The 15,604-nt window shown below is 38.0% G+C and overlaps 1 protein-coding gene across 37 annotated transcripts in view; it reads left to right on the top strand.

The window, feature by feature from the left end:
* RIMS2 (regulating synaptic membrane exocytosis 2) overlaps positions 1-15,604 on the top strand; it is a 728,605-nt gene that overhangs the window by 691,924 nt on the left and 21,077 nt on the right. The gene's annotated exons all lie outside the window — the stretch shown is intronic.

Here is a 15,604-nt window from a genome sequence, read left to right as displayed (position 1 = left end):
GGTACTTTATAGAGTAAATACCTAAGATAGAGTTCAATGTTTATAACAAAGGGAACTGATAGCAGTAATTAAAGACCTCACGCAAGCTTCTTCACGTACCTAGTTAAACTGTGTGCTTTTCGGAGGAAAAACCATCTTTTTGTTATATGTTTGCACAGTGCCTAGCACAATAGGGCTGGGCATCTGAGCACTACTGCAATACAAGTAATAAATAATATATTCATGCTAATATTATCCTATTTGGTATATTTCTGTTCTGACTTGGGAGTCTCCTGTTGTTCCACTTCTGAGCCTTTGCTGAGCAGAGACTGCCAACTGGAGATTTGCTAGTCATTGTGTTTATTATTTTTTCTTAGGGATTAAACTGAGAACACTGAATTCACTTCACTTGTGCCCTAAACCAGATTTAAACCCAGCTCTCCAGAGGGGGAAAATCTCGTCTATTATCCACTTTACTTCCTAGGCCACTTTTTACTGCTGCATTGTAGTCAAGTTGTAGTCAAGTTGAATTATTTAAGAAAAGTACAATTCATGTGACGTATAGCAGCATCTCCAGCACCGTGCCCTGGGACTGTCACTTGCACTGTGAGTATTCTCTGTTCTGTATTGCAAAGACGTTACATCCTGTAGTGAACAATCTTGCATTGGCAGTGGAATAGACTAGCTGACCTAATAGGCTTTTTTCTATTTCTAATTTTTATAATTCTGCCTTCTGAAATATTGCATTATACATATTTATGGATACATACTATTCTGCTTTAATTTTCCACCCTTATCTATTTCTTTCAAATTGAATAGTTCACAACAGGAAAGACACCACTTTGTCAAATCTGAGTGTCTAGGCTAACAGATTCTGCCATCCACGAGCCAGGCAGCAGTGCGATTTGTATAATAATTTTGGCTGATATTTTCATATGTACTGTGTTGATTATGCAATCTGTTTTGTAATACATTTTCACTAAGCAGGAAATAGGGTTGTGCTTCTTTGGCCTGTTTATAGGGGACTTCAGCTGATCTCTCTCCCACACGCAGATCAGAATCCGCAAGCAAACCTCCATGGGTCCAGGGACATAGGTGCTGTGGATGCTGCTGACTCATTCCATGGAGGAAGGATGAGATCCATGTGCAGATATGATCCTGTGAGCATACGTTCTTAGGGAATGATCTCCCACCTAGTTATTATAGGGTTGGAAATACACAGCGGTCCCCATTTGTTAAGCTGTGAGCCCTAGGAAGAAGGAAGGAAAAAGTGACAGCATGAGGAAGTCATTATTAATTATTATCTGAGCTGTATTTGCTTGTACTCTATTTGGATCTTTATAATTGAATGTTTTGGGGCAAAGGTTTCTACTAATGATTCTTATTTGGGATATATTTTTGGTAGATGGATAGGGGTCCAGTTGTTAGGATAGAAGCCAGGCAGTCAGGAGACCTCCTTTTCTCCAATTCTTAATCTGTAAATTAGGGGATTGATAGGTTTAATAAATTAGAACCAAATTATAGCTTGCTGTCATGGGTACAACAGAGTAGACAGAGGGTGCAGTGAGCCCCTTTCTCACATACACAACCTGTTCAGAAGGCAGCCATAATTCTGGCTATGCTTGGGAGCACAGAAGGTGGAGGCTGGGTAGCGCTGCTGACAGAGTGTATCAGCCTAGTAGGTGTGGAGCCATAGACCCACCTGAGAACAGACAATGCTGGCAGTGGAATTCAGGGAGAAATTCAGGCTACAGCTTTTTAGATATCTAAAAAGACCTGCCCTTTATTGCATTAGCTCTAGCATCCCAGAACGCCCCTTCGCTACTGCTAGAGCTGCTGCCCACACCAGAGTGCTCTAGATGCTCAGCAAATCATACTTTGGCCCTCGCTGTTTGCAAAACTCTTTGAGCCCCTTTCAGAAGAGGCACTGCATACTGACGAAGGAGAAGCAGGAATGTTATTAAAAATGTTTTAAAGTCAGCGTGAGTAATGGTGCTGAGCACCCACAATTCCCCTCCTTTGTCAAGTCCTTTGATACCTGAGGAAAAGCACTATATAAGAACTAGGTATTATTACCATAGTAATAATACAAGTGAAATATATCCAGGCAGGAGCGAGTGAAGCTGAGGCAGTGATGTGGTTAAAAATGTATTTGTTTTGTCAAATGACTTAATTCATCCATGAAAATCACTTCAGCCCTTTAATTCCAGTCACCATTTAATAGGTATAGGAAAGAAACATCATGTGTAGAGCAGGTGCAGTTGCTGTGGACACCGGTTCAGATTCTTCTTAGTTACATCAGTTCAGATGTAACTCCAAAGAAGTCAATGATGCTACTTAGGTAAATGTAACCGAGAGCAGACTCTTGCCCTACCTATGCCTGAAATTGTAAAGAGAGGGCTTTTTTAGCACAAAAAAAGGAAAAAAGGAAAATAAAAGAGTCTTTCTTACTGTATAATTCTACATGGCATACTTCAGTTTCCCATTTTGTTTTGTTCACTTCACTACTTTATTTGCTGTATAGCTACATCACCTTTTCTCCAGGCCATGCAAAATGCTACTGCTAAAACCACCTTCCTTGACCACTGATCTGACTATATCACCTTTCTGGCTCCCTGTTTTCCCAGTGCATCACATTCAAGCTGCTTGTCCTCACCTTCAATGCTCTTCAGCATCCAACTCCATGGATTCTGGAAATCAGAAGTTTATATATGGTTTATTCATTAAAGATTATTCTAGTTTCTAAAGAACCTTTTCTGTTTTCTTATTCTAAATTTTGCATTGGCCCATGCTGCATTTTATTTGATTCTGTATAGAAGTTTAACCACCTTATCTTAAGCTGATTTTTCATCACTCCAGTCAGACAGGCTTAAGATTTCATTCTTATCCCCACAAGCTGATTCTGACCTTGGTTACACCAATGTAAGGTTGATTTTCAAAGCAGCCTGAGGGCATTAGGCACACAACTCCTACTGAAATTCGATATAATTGGGTACCAAATTACATTAGGCTCCTTTGAAAATCACCATCCTAGTATGGAGAGACAAGGTGGGTGAGGTAATATCTTTTATTGGACCTACTTCTGTTGGTGAGAGAGACAAGCATTCGAGCTTACACAGAGCTCTTCTGCAGTCCACTGAAGTCCATGGAGTGACTCCAGGCTTAAATATATGTAACCCTGTCAGAAGCCAGCCTCACATCTGCAGCATATCCCTGTCTTGGGCCGAGTGGCTGGGTAGCTTTTGTATAAAATTGAATTTCTCCCTTTCATCCAGCCGAGCTTCAAGCTAAATCATTTGATTAGTTTTTGTCCGTATTATTGGGGGATTGTATACTGGGGAGGAAAACTACATATCTTTCTTGTTGCTCCAAGATCTGGAACTGGGGCTCTGAAAACTATCATAAGAGTACGTTTACTTCAGTATACTGTGCTATTGTCTCATTGCAGGGACTGAAATAATGTTAGTTCATTTGTCAAATATAGAGATATCTTTCAATATAGAGAATATCTTCCCTCTATTTTCATTCATACAATATTGAATTAATCCATGTGTTATATGACCCAGAGACTGGCGGCATATCTCAAGTTGTTTAATAGCACATGGCAGTTTAAACCATATGTAGCAGACTGGGTTTGAACCATATGTAGTGAAAGTTAAGTGAGCTTTTTTTGTAATTCACTAAGCTATAGTAGAAACTTAGCTAAGAATTCACTTAGCTAAGAATCCAGATTTGTAAATTTAAGGCAATGAGACGAGAGTTGAGAACTCTTGATACACTTCATAACAGGCAGATGCAGGAAAGTTATATTCAAATAATCAATTTGCATTAGTGAGCTGTATCTATTCTTTAATTGGATTTTGTAGAGGTTTCTCAGCATTATTAGAAGACTATACATGAATGCTGGCTCAGAATGCTGATAAGTGTCTGGCATTTGTTAAATCTGCAAAAAAAATTTTCAGAAAGTAACAATTGCCAGAGAGTTCATTCAGCAAAAACGGCATTTTAATTTACAAAATGCTTGTCTTCTTTTGTTCCCAAAATGCTTGTTGTTTTGTAGTTTGAGAATTTAACAGTAATATAGTTTTATTAAAATATTATTTTCATTTATGATTTTAATTTTTTAAACATACTGTTTTACTTGCTGGTGTTGGAAGGTACCTACAAAAATATACATCACCCCGAGATATCACAAAGATAAGAGCTACAGTCCTAAATGCTGTTTTCACTCTGTTCTATCTACTATTGGTATAGTCTTGGGTCCTCTTTTATTTTCTGGGTTTGGTTCTTATTTATGTGACTGCATGAAGTCCCATAATGGGTTCTCGGTAAAATTATGGCTTTCCCTTTTCCAGTTGATACCAGCAGTTAACTGAAATGTCTTTCATTTACCATAACCAATGCTCCAACACTAGAGTTTATTTCCAGCACAGTGATATTGTGGGTAACATTTTCAAAAATACTACTTGATTCAGGAGCCCAAGTCCCATAGAAATTAGTGGGAGTTCGGCTCCTAAGTCTCTTAGGCACTTTAAAAAAAGTTTCCATGTGTGTCATGCAGGATATACCACTTGTGAAATAAGACCTTTTTTCTGCTTTGATCTTTAACCTGGGGAAAGTACTGTAGTACTTAGTCTGATCCTTTTACCAGGGACCATATGTATTGCTATTCCAAAAATCTTGAATTAATGGCTGTCCTCAGCAGGTGTTGCTATAAATCCTAGCCCCCTTAGTAACACTTGCGGGGTGCTATTCTTTATTTTTAATTTTAAAAAAGAAGCAAATTTTGATTTCCATTTTATTGGAGGAAATCTGAAGTAATTCTACTGACTTTAGTGGCACTATTCCAGATTGACACTGGTGACATTTAGATCAATATACTCTGGCTCATAAAATATTAAATATTAAAAAATGACAAGAATTTTGCTACACAAATGTTACTGCTAATGCACACAGAAAACTGCAACCTGATAGTGGCTAGGCAGATGGCAGGTAGCGATCGCTGCTTCTGACTAGCTAAGGGCTTGTCTGTACAGAGAGTTAGGGCTCAGCAAGCTAGGGTATAAATCTCCAGCGTTCTAACCTGCCTCACCCTAACCTGCCTCCTTGGTACAGTGAACTACTCGTTCCACAGTGTGTTTTGACTTGCAGCTGTTTGGAACAGCAGTTGGTCATAGAGCATTATGGAACTTCTAGTGCGTGGTAGAAAGGTCCACATGAAAACTTAGCAAAAAGAAAAGGAGTACTTGTGGCACCTTAGAGACTAACCAATTTATTTGAGCATGAGCTTTCGTGAGCTACAGCTCACTTCATCGGATGCATACTGTGGAAATTGCAGAATATCATTATTATATACACAGACACCATGAAACAACTTAGTGCATGGCAGGCTGGTGTGCTGTAGATTTACACTCCAGCTTGCCGAGAACTAACTCTCTATACAGATAAGCCCTAAGAATTGTGCACATCCTATTAAATTTGTTACCCTGTCTCTGTGACCCACTTGTTTGATTTGTCCACCTGTTATGTCTTATCATTTAGCCTGTATGCTTTTGGAGCAGAATTGGACTTTATTATGCCTTTGTAGAGTTTATAGCACAATGGGGCCCAGCCTTGTTGTGGCCTTTAGGCTTTATCACAATATAAATATTGAATAATGATAATCATAAAAGCACTCCTAACCCAGCTGAAGCACATGGGGCATTGTCCAACCTTTTAAAATACAATCAATTTACAATATAATACAACACTATGAAAACTAATTAAAATGCAAATAACGTGGCAAATAATGCATTTGTGTAAGTGTTAAAATTGTTCAGCTGCATACACAGATGCACAGTCTTGCACATGTACAAATGGAGGCTGGAGGTTGAAAATGTATCTAGACCTGAAGTGCATCAGTGACACTTCTCTCTTTTTTTCCTCTCACATTCTTTTGGTTACACTGCAGGGAACAACCTAAATTATATCTGAAAGATTTTGTACCAACTATCAGTGCTTTTGAAATTCAGCTTGCATGTCAATTTGGGGTTTAGACAGTTAATGTAAACCAGGGGTAGGCAACCTATGGCACGCGTGCCAAAGGCGGCACTTGAGCTGATTTTCAGTGGCACTCACACTGCCCAGGTCCTGGCCACCGGTCCGGGGGGCTCTGCATTTTAACTTAATTTTAAATGAAGCTTCTTAAACATTTTAAAAGCCTTATTTATTTTACGTACAACAATAGTTTAGTTATATATTAAAGACTTATAGAAAGAGACCTTCTAAAAACATTAAAATGTATTACTGGCACGCGATACCTTAAATTAGAGTGAATAAATGAAGACTCGGCACACCGCTTCTGAAAGGTGGTGACCCCTGATATAAACTATGTGTTGGTGCATTGTATGAGGGCTTGGGCACAAGGAGACCAGCAAATAAACCCAATTAAAGAATATCTTCTAACATTAAGGTATTTAGGTAGCCAAAGAGGGCAATTTACAGACATTCTCTTCCTCTCTGACAGTCTCTTCTAGAAAAACCCAGATTTGGAGCTGGGTAGCTGGTGGGTTTTTCTTTAGTGAGGTCAGCAGACAGCACAATGCAGTTCTGAAAAACACTTTATAAGTATTTTACCATTTTGTAGTTTAGCCTAATATCAAATGTATTCCGGTAGCATTTTTTAAAAGGATAAATATCTGAGGGGGATAATTTAGTGCCAGAAGCATGAAATTTGAACACCTTAGGTCTTTTGAATCAAGTGATCAATCCTCAGCAAGGTCCATTCAGCGCATTATCCTTTTGAATCAGCTAAAAGGAGTGCCATGCAATTTACTGTATGGAGGTCTTTGAAAGAAACCTTAATAAACTGAGCACCTGTCTGTGGTATAGAGATATTTGCAATTCCATGGCACTTTTCACAAGAGTAGAGGTTTGCCCAACTGTACATGGCCAAAATTTCCCTTATCCTCATTGTTGTGTTGTAGGACAGTTGGTTCCATTATTTCTTTGATATCTATAACTGAGCTGTCAAAATTCACTGCACTGGCTGAATATCATGGAAATATAGTCAGTCTATTTTTATTCTCTGTGTGATAATCAGATCCCTACATTTAGTTCAAAATGACAGTCAAAAATGTCTGATTTCTGCTTGAGGAATTATATTAATTGTTGCCTGGCTTGATTTTATTTCTACATGAATGACCTCAGAAAGAGTAAATGCAGCTGTCATATGTGTTATGTGCTGAGTTTTTAGACCTGAAATTGACCTCTTTGAAAAGAGCACCTATACCTTATACAATAATTTATGTATAACAAGATATAGAACATTTTAATTTTTACCTGGTTTATATAGTATAGAACATTTAATAAATCATTCAGTACATTATATAAAAACTCTAAGGCACTTACCTCAACATTTCAGTCGTAAATGCTTAAAGCATTTTGGATGATGTTTCCTGTCACAAATTCCACTTTTATTACATTATTCTGAACTATTAATGCATTTTTCAGGCACTTGGTGTTTGAGATCTTTTCAGACCACTTGTCACATATGGCTTGCTATACTGAAAGACATTATTAGATATAAGAGAGACAAGGTAGGTGAGGTAACATCTTTTATTGGACCAACTACCTCACCCACGTGGCTACAACGACACTATATACATTATTAGATATAGACATACATTTCCTTAGCTATAGGCCTGATTCTGTAGGGTGCCTTCAGTGGGAGCTGAGAGTGCTCAGCACATTGCACAAGACTGAGCCCAGATACGTGAACACAAAAGGCCAGATACACACCAGCTGGTCTATTGCTAGGGCTCCTAGATGCTATGGTAATACAAATAATAACAACTGTTAGTATTTACACGTATCAATTTTTCTCATCCCAGAAATCTGAAATGACAAAATTAGGCTTCTTATATATTCTAGAGATTATTTATGCATAAAAGTGCATTGTATCTTTATAAACTGTAGTGCTGATCTAAGAAAAAGGGGTAGTTTCCCTTTAACTTACATGAAATCTAGGGTGGCAAGTTTAATCTTAAACTGCCAAGGTTTGTTTAAATGAAACTGAAATTCTTTGGGGAGCATTTCAAATCTACATAATGTTTGTGTGATAATGATTGTGTGATGTAACCTTTAAATTAACAGATATATGTGTGAAGATATGTACCTGCCATCTGCTTAGTGGCTTCACATTTGAAGATGCGACAGTGTATTAATTATGCCACCTAAAGGCTATAATGTTTGGATGGAACAGCTTATTTTCGTGATGTCTGATGATGCTGAAAATGTTCCCTTTTGGCCAAACCATATACCCTGTGGTGACCACTCAGTTCCAACCAGTAGCAGTGTGGATTTGGTGCACAATTCTATCTAGAGTGGGAATTGTTTCTATAGATTCCAAGTTATACATTTCAGTAAAAAAAGTACTTCGTTTTGGCTGGCATCTAATGGTAGAATTTGGCTGCAAACTATTATACCTTTAAACACAGAGCTCTTTAGCCATACTGTGCTCCTATTAATTTTGGTGTCAAGTATAGAGTAACTCCATTGACTTCAATAGGGCTAGTCTGGATTTACACCAGAGTAACTGAAAGCATACCTTTGTCCTTGACTATATTAAATGCACAGAAGTACTTTAAAAATAATTGTCAGTGATCTGACAGTAGCAACCGAATCAACAAAATTCAGAATTAAACTTTCAAATCACCTTTGAGTTCAGGAACACAATGAGGTATGATACTACACCTAGCCTTCATAATGCTTAACTCTGTTCAGAAGTTATTTGTGGTGTACTGCATATAGGAGTTCTGAAACAAAAAAAACGGTGCTTGCCGTATGCTATTTTTATATTTCAGTACCCATAATCCTTTTCTAGCTCAGCAGTTTCAAACCTGTGGTAGTGTCTGACTTCGGAGGGCAAACTGATTGCCAGAATAGTGTAAGATTTTCCTCACATGCCGTATAGCCTCATTCTTTACACTTCTGTTGTGTTAATGCTGTTTAAAAGCAGATTTTTAATGGAAATGGACCTTTAATTTTAGAGGATCTGATCCAAAGTCCATTAAAGTTAATGAGATTCTTCCCACTGTCTTCAGTGGTCATTGGACCTTCGATAGATACCCTGCCTTAGGATATTATACTGCTTCACATTACTATAATATCTGAGACTTTCCATGTAAAATCTGTAGCAATAGTGAAGTCCATAGTGGACTTAATGGCACTTCTGGCACTTCTACCTTTTCAGGGTTAAAACTCTGCTTAGGGGAGGGCTTGTGATTTTTTATTTGATTAATTTACATTTATTGGGGGTTTATTTAGGTTGATTTGTATCTGGATTTTTTGTTTGTTTTGGATGGAGGAGGTTGTTTGTGTATCGGTTGGTTGAAGATTTTGAGCAGAAGAAGGGGTGTCAATATTGTGAGTGCTACTCTTAAGGTGAAAAGTCCTTTTGGGAACCAGGCTGCAAGATGCTTTCAGGACTTAGCTCCTAATGATGAGTGCAGTATAAGTATCTAAATAGAACAGATCAATAATTGTAATATCTATAAAATAAAACTAAAATTTGGGATTCTGTCAGTTAAAAATTAAATTGGTAGGAAAAACTGATGAATTTCGGATGGGTCCTGATCTACACTGGCAGCTTTATAAACTCCAGTTCCTGGAGTCAGTGAGTTAATGGATGCCTTTTTATATTAAAGTGACCCTTTGGGGAAGTGAACTCTTTGGAGATGAAATCCACCCCCCCACCCCCACCCCCACCCCCACCCCCGTGTGCAGACAGTCCTATGTGCCATACAAGGCCCTTTGTCCTTTCAGCCCCATATTAACACTCCAGTCCTGCATCTGGTTCCACAGTATGGACTTCTGCACCCACATGGAGTCCCACTGAAGTCAGTGGGTAAAAAAATTAAGGGCTAATAGTGTGAAACACTCCTATGAGGTCCTGAATGCCCTCAACACCCGCTGAAGTGAGTGCAGGCACTTTACAAGATCGAGCCCTAAGTGAAATTTGCTGTAGTGCTGAGGGGCTGGGCAAGGCCCTATACACCAAAAGAAATCTCAGGGCCATTTGATGGCTAGTCAGTAAAGCAATACACTCTATAGTATAACGTATTCAACACACATTATCTGTCATGTAAAGAAAACAGACCATTTCATTATGCATAAAGGTGCCTGAAATAGGTTGCTTCCATGATTAGCATTTAGAGGACTTTTAAGTTTCTAAAGGTGATGTCAAAATTAGGGCACAGACTTTCGCATTCAAATGTCTCATTTAAGTGCTGACAACCAGATGCTCCAAAAGCCTTCATTGTTTTATCACAGTGAATTTTTCTTAACTTGGAAAATGGCTGCCATGGCTGACTGAACATGAACTCCAGCAACAAAATTATCAACAAACCTAGTATGTTTTTCTTGTTAGATACAGTGCTTGTCTTAGTCGGAAGCAGGGTGTGGTACCTAAATTATTTTGTTTTCTGTGACTTCTTTTTCTTGCCACGTTGTTTCTATTTGTTATTTTCTTATGCAACTTGTAACAGCATTATACTGGAATCTGTTTCTGTGGCCAACTACTGGCAGAAATACCAGCATATAGATCAGAAAGAGCTTTTCCACAGTCTAATTAAATAATGCCAGAACACTGCTGCATTAACATAGCTACAATAACTCTATGCAGCATGCATCATAGTCAACATTTTTAGACAGCTTCTGCCATTTATGAAGTGAAGTCTGAATTATGGGTGGAGACAAGTCATGTCTCATAAAGACATGGTTTCAGGAACCAAATTCAATTACACTGTAGTAATCTAATATGTGTTGGATCCCTACAGTATGGTATACATGCAGTTATAAAGAAAGAAATAGGAATTTTTATTTTGTGAATTCCTTCTGTTTATTTTTTATTTGAGGGCTCTGAGAGGTTATAGAATAGTTTAGACTATCTAGATTCATGTGCTAAGTAAGAAGGGCAGACAAGGGTAGAATGAAGTGAATGGATAGGCTGTGTGAATTTTCAGTTCTTTAAAATCACTAAATATTATCTATATATTTATTTATATTGTTTAGTGTACATTTTTTCTCAAATATATTTCTTTTTAAAAAGGTATGTGCTTTGATTTCTATGCACCTTCTTTTCTCATCCTTACTGAAAACATTATGAATTAACATATTTTGCTGATCTCCTCCCCAGTTTGCAAATTGTCCTGTGATCTTCAAGGTGCAATATTATTTTAATCAAAACAGCATTACTTTAACTGACTTAAGTAGTCTGTTCTGGTTCAGAAGCCTTAATTAATTACTGCTGAACTATAAAGAGTGTGCCAATGCATGGATAGACCATTCACATGGTCTAATTATACGGAGTGTGACTTACCCTACTTTGTAGTTTCATTATAAACAACAGAAGAAAATGGTGAGGATATTTTATTTAAATAAGACAAAAAGCCTTCAAGTTTTGCAAAGGTTAAAATTAATCCAAAGGGATTTTTTTTTCAAAGCTCCTTGATGGTCATTAAGGCATAATAAAGGAGGAAGGGTCATGTGCAAAGCTAATTCTGCTGTGTTGTTTTTTAAAAATCTGAACATCTAACACCTACTTGGATCTTAAAATGTCTAATTTAGAGTACTCTTTTTGTTGTTTCTGTTTGGTTTTTTTCATAAAGAAAAATCAAACTATTTTAATTATGTTTCCATCTTAGGTTTTTCAGATTTTTTTTTTTTTTTTTTACATCTCTAAAAAGTTCACCTTTAGTGGTTGAGACTTATGTGTTCAAAAGAGAAGCAGTGAAGATCACTGTGAGATCTTCAAATAATTGCTGGTTCAATCATTCATTAATCAGGATTTTCAGCTTATAGTTATCAGGGCTAAAGTCATCCATTAACTGCAGTAGGCTAACACTTGGGATGAAGTTGATCCTCAAAGTAGGAAATGCATGAGAATCAAGAGAACAGAAATCAACTGCTTTCAGTTGTATAATAGCAAAAATATTTAAGGGTTGATATCAAATTACTAAACACTGGATGCTCAGAAAATATTGAAAAAAGAATGGAAGCCAGAAAAATGACATCAAACCAATTGCTATGCAATTACTCAAGGAATACTGTGGGAGAGGTCCTTGTATTGGGAAACTATATGGAGACAGGACAGTAGCTAACCACTGAAGGCTAATCCTGTACATAATGTACCTTTAATTTGTAATTTTTAAATTTATTTATTTACTAATTCAAGATTAGTCTATTAACTGTATATAATTTTCTAAACAGCATTTTTAAGTCAATAAACATTTTATATTTAAGTAAAAACAAAACTTTTTAGCTGAGTGTGACATACTTTAAAACAGGGGTCGGCAGCCTTTCAGAAGTGGTGTGCCGAGTCTTCATTTATTCACTCTAATTTAAGGTTTCGCGTGCCAGTAATACATTTTAACATTTTAGAAGGTCTCTTTCTATAAGTCTTTAATATATAACTAAATTATTGTTGTATGTAAAGTAAATAAGGGTTTTTAAATGTTTAAGAAGCTTCATTTAAAATTAAATTAAAATGCAGAGCCCCCCGGACCGGTGGCCAGGACCTGGGCAGTGTGAGTGCCACTGAAAATCAGCTTGTGTGCCACCTTTGGCTTTAAACATCAAACATGTATGGATCCATACAGAAAAAAAGTCAAAACTAAATGTGTTTGAGGGATAAAAATCACAGTTGTTTAAAGTAGGAATCATCTTAGATTCACAACAAACAGAGAGCTGTATCCGTTACTCTTTCTACTACATATGTAAACCAGTATATAATTATTGCACTTTAGGTCTCAGAGGTGCAAGGCATCTCCAATTCCCACTGGTCAGCATCTCTGAAAATCAGACGAGCAATGCATAGTAGTGTTAGCTGTGGGTGCTCAGAACTTCTAAAACTTAGACCATATGTATCTCATATTTGGCATTTCCTTTACTGAATGTAAATTTGAGGACTAAAATAAGTGCACAGTATAGTCCATATGATATGGCACGTGGAATGCCTTTTATAAAGTTTTTGCTATTCCAGGTTTTTGAGATCTTGGTCTGGATAATGTTCTGATTGCTTCAGCACATGATAGTCTCCTCTGGGATGGGAAAAACTCCTCTTCTGAAGCTCTTTGAGATTCAGAATAGTCCTTTGACAGTGTTTCTAAAATATATTTATTCCATGCAAGTTCCAACGGCAGTGTGGTGCAGGGTCTTAAGGAATCTGGTTTTGGGTGGCCCGCTGTTTTATTCTCTAGCTGAGCTTAAAAGTCACATTTAGCAAGATAACAGTTTTATTCTGAAATTATCAATTGATTTGATATGATATTATGAAAATAAATGTATGAGTCATAGGATATTCAGAACCACACAATCTCTCACTTAACCAGTTAGCAAAAAACACTTCCTCTGTCACTCCAAATACAAATGAAACAGAGTATCAAATAGCACACACTGAAACTCTGACTTCACAAAATCCTTTGTAGAGTTCCAAAGTAAAGTTATCAAAGAAAGCTTTTACATTTTGTCCAGTGATGATCAGTATTCATATATTGGAAGAATTTGGTCAGTGTTTTTGACTTCTATTATGAATGTTCTGCCATTCATTGCTTTCAGTGGTATGTCCAGCACTATTTTCCTCAGACTAAAATCTGAAGAAAAGTCTTCAGTGGTGTGAGTCACTGTATATGCTGTTAGATTCAGTTCACATCAAACACTATTCCACATGACGTGGGCAACATTTTATGGACTCTTTGTGCGAAAGACTGTTTTTTCTCTTTCAAATGTAAGAATTTGTTTACATCTAAGTAAGCGTGATATTGAATGTGAATAGGCTACAGGCAAAATCTAGCTGTTCCTACATTTAACTGTGTTTATAATTAAAACAATATTACCACAGATAATGTTTTTTTCCAGTGAATATTTGTTAGTCCTTAGTTCTAACATTCGAGAATAAGGTAATGCTCGCTTCCCATATTCTCTTTTTGTTTTCTTATTAGCTTATTATTATCAGCCTGTGAACCCCCTTCTAGACCTTTATCAAATGGTTTATTTATGGTAAGAAACAAATGCTTTTCTCCTTCTGTAACTGCATTGCCAGTCTGAAGCCACTCAAGACAATCTGTCGCGGTCTGGGCCTCCTGCAGCAGATTTGGCCTGGCTGTCCCAAATTTTAGTGAATGGCACTGTGACCTGACACACAAATCCACTCAAATTTAGCCTATGTCATGGAGGGTGAGCTGGGTCAACTCTGCTGCTCTGGGCAGCTTCCCAGAAATCTGATGCCCTAGGCAACTGCCTAGTTTGTCTATAGTCAGACCAGCCCCTGCTGCTTAGTGAAGGCTGAGGCTGGAATGACAAACAGGTTACAGGGCAAAACTCAGTTAAAACATATAAACTGAGGCCTGGACTGTATCTGTAAGATCCATGCATAGATGGGACCCTCCTACATGTGGAAAGAGGCCCATTACATATGGAAGGCGACTTGGTCTCCTCTACAGTACTACAACGTCTCCTCCTGACAAACCCCGTGGAGGGTGTTCCATGAATGTTGAGTCCTCTGCCATGGAAATGTGTGGAGGTGGGGCAGGCCAGGGGTGGAGTTACACTGAACTCTCTCAAGTCCCAGAGGGCTTAGGCATAATTATCTTTCTCATATAACAGTATTATCTAGGCAGCTATATCCTCTATGTAGACCACTGGAGGCAACCATGGTCAAGAGAAATCTTTCATATTGCAGCTCCAATGGAACCCCACTGCCAGCGAGACGGGTAGGGAAATATTGAGGGGCATAGACAGTGAGAGGAAAGCACAGATGGTTTCCTAAAATCTGCAAAGTGTGTGGGGTAGGCTCCCACAGGAGACAAAAGGTTTTGCAGTGGCTTCCCTAATGAGATCATTTGGAAGGATTTTGGAGCGGGGATGGAGGGAAGGTTCCTTGCAGAGATTTCCTCCCCCAGACCTCCTCCCAGTGGTTTTAAGCATGGGAAGGGTGGATGTGGTCCAAAGTAAGGAAATTTAATAGTCTGTCCCAGAACTACATGGGATCTGTCCTGGGTCTGGTTCTAATCAATATCTTCATAAATGATTTGGGTAATGGCATAGAGAGTACTCTTCTAAAGCTTGCAGACAATACCACGCTGGGAGGGGGTTGCAAGCACTTTGGAGGACAGGATTAAAATTCAAAAGGATCTTGAGAAACTGGAGAAATGGTCTGAAATAAATAGGATGAAATTAAATATGGACAATACAAAGTACTACACACAGGAAGGAATAATCAATAGCAATAGCAGGGAATGGATCATTTGATGATTGCCTATGCTGTTCATTCCCTCTGAAGCACCTGGTATTGGCTGCTGTCGGAAGACAGGATACTGGGCTAGATGGACCTTTGGTCTGACCCAGTATGGCCATTCTTATGTTCCTGAGCACAAATACAAAATGGGAAATGACTGTCTAGGAAAGAGATCTGGGGTTATAATGGGTCATAAACTAAATATGAGTCAACAATGTAATACTGTTGCCAAAAAAACCCAATCATTCTGGGATGTATTAACAGAAGTGGTGTAGGCAAGACACTAGAAGTAATTCTTCTACTCTACTGAGCACTCGTAGGGCCTCCACTGGAGTACTGTGTCCTGTTCTG

The sequence above is a fragment of the Chelonia mydas genome, chromosome 2 (genome assembly GCF_015237465.2).
Source record: "Chelonia mydas isolate rCheMyd1 chromosome 2, rCheMyd1.pri.v2, whole genome shotgun sequence".
In the NCBI taxonomy this organism is placed as follows: domain Eukaryota; kingdom Metazoa; phylum Chordata; order Testudines; family Cheloniidae; genus Chelonia; species Chelonia mydas.
This window is presented reverse-complemented; position numbering and strand designations above follow the sequence as displayed.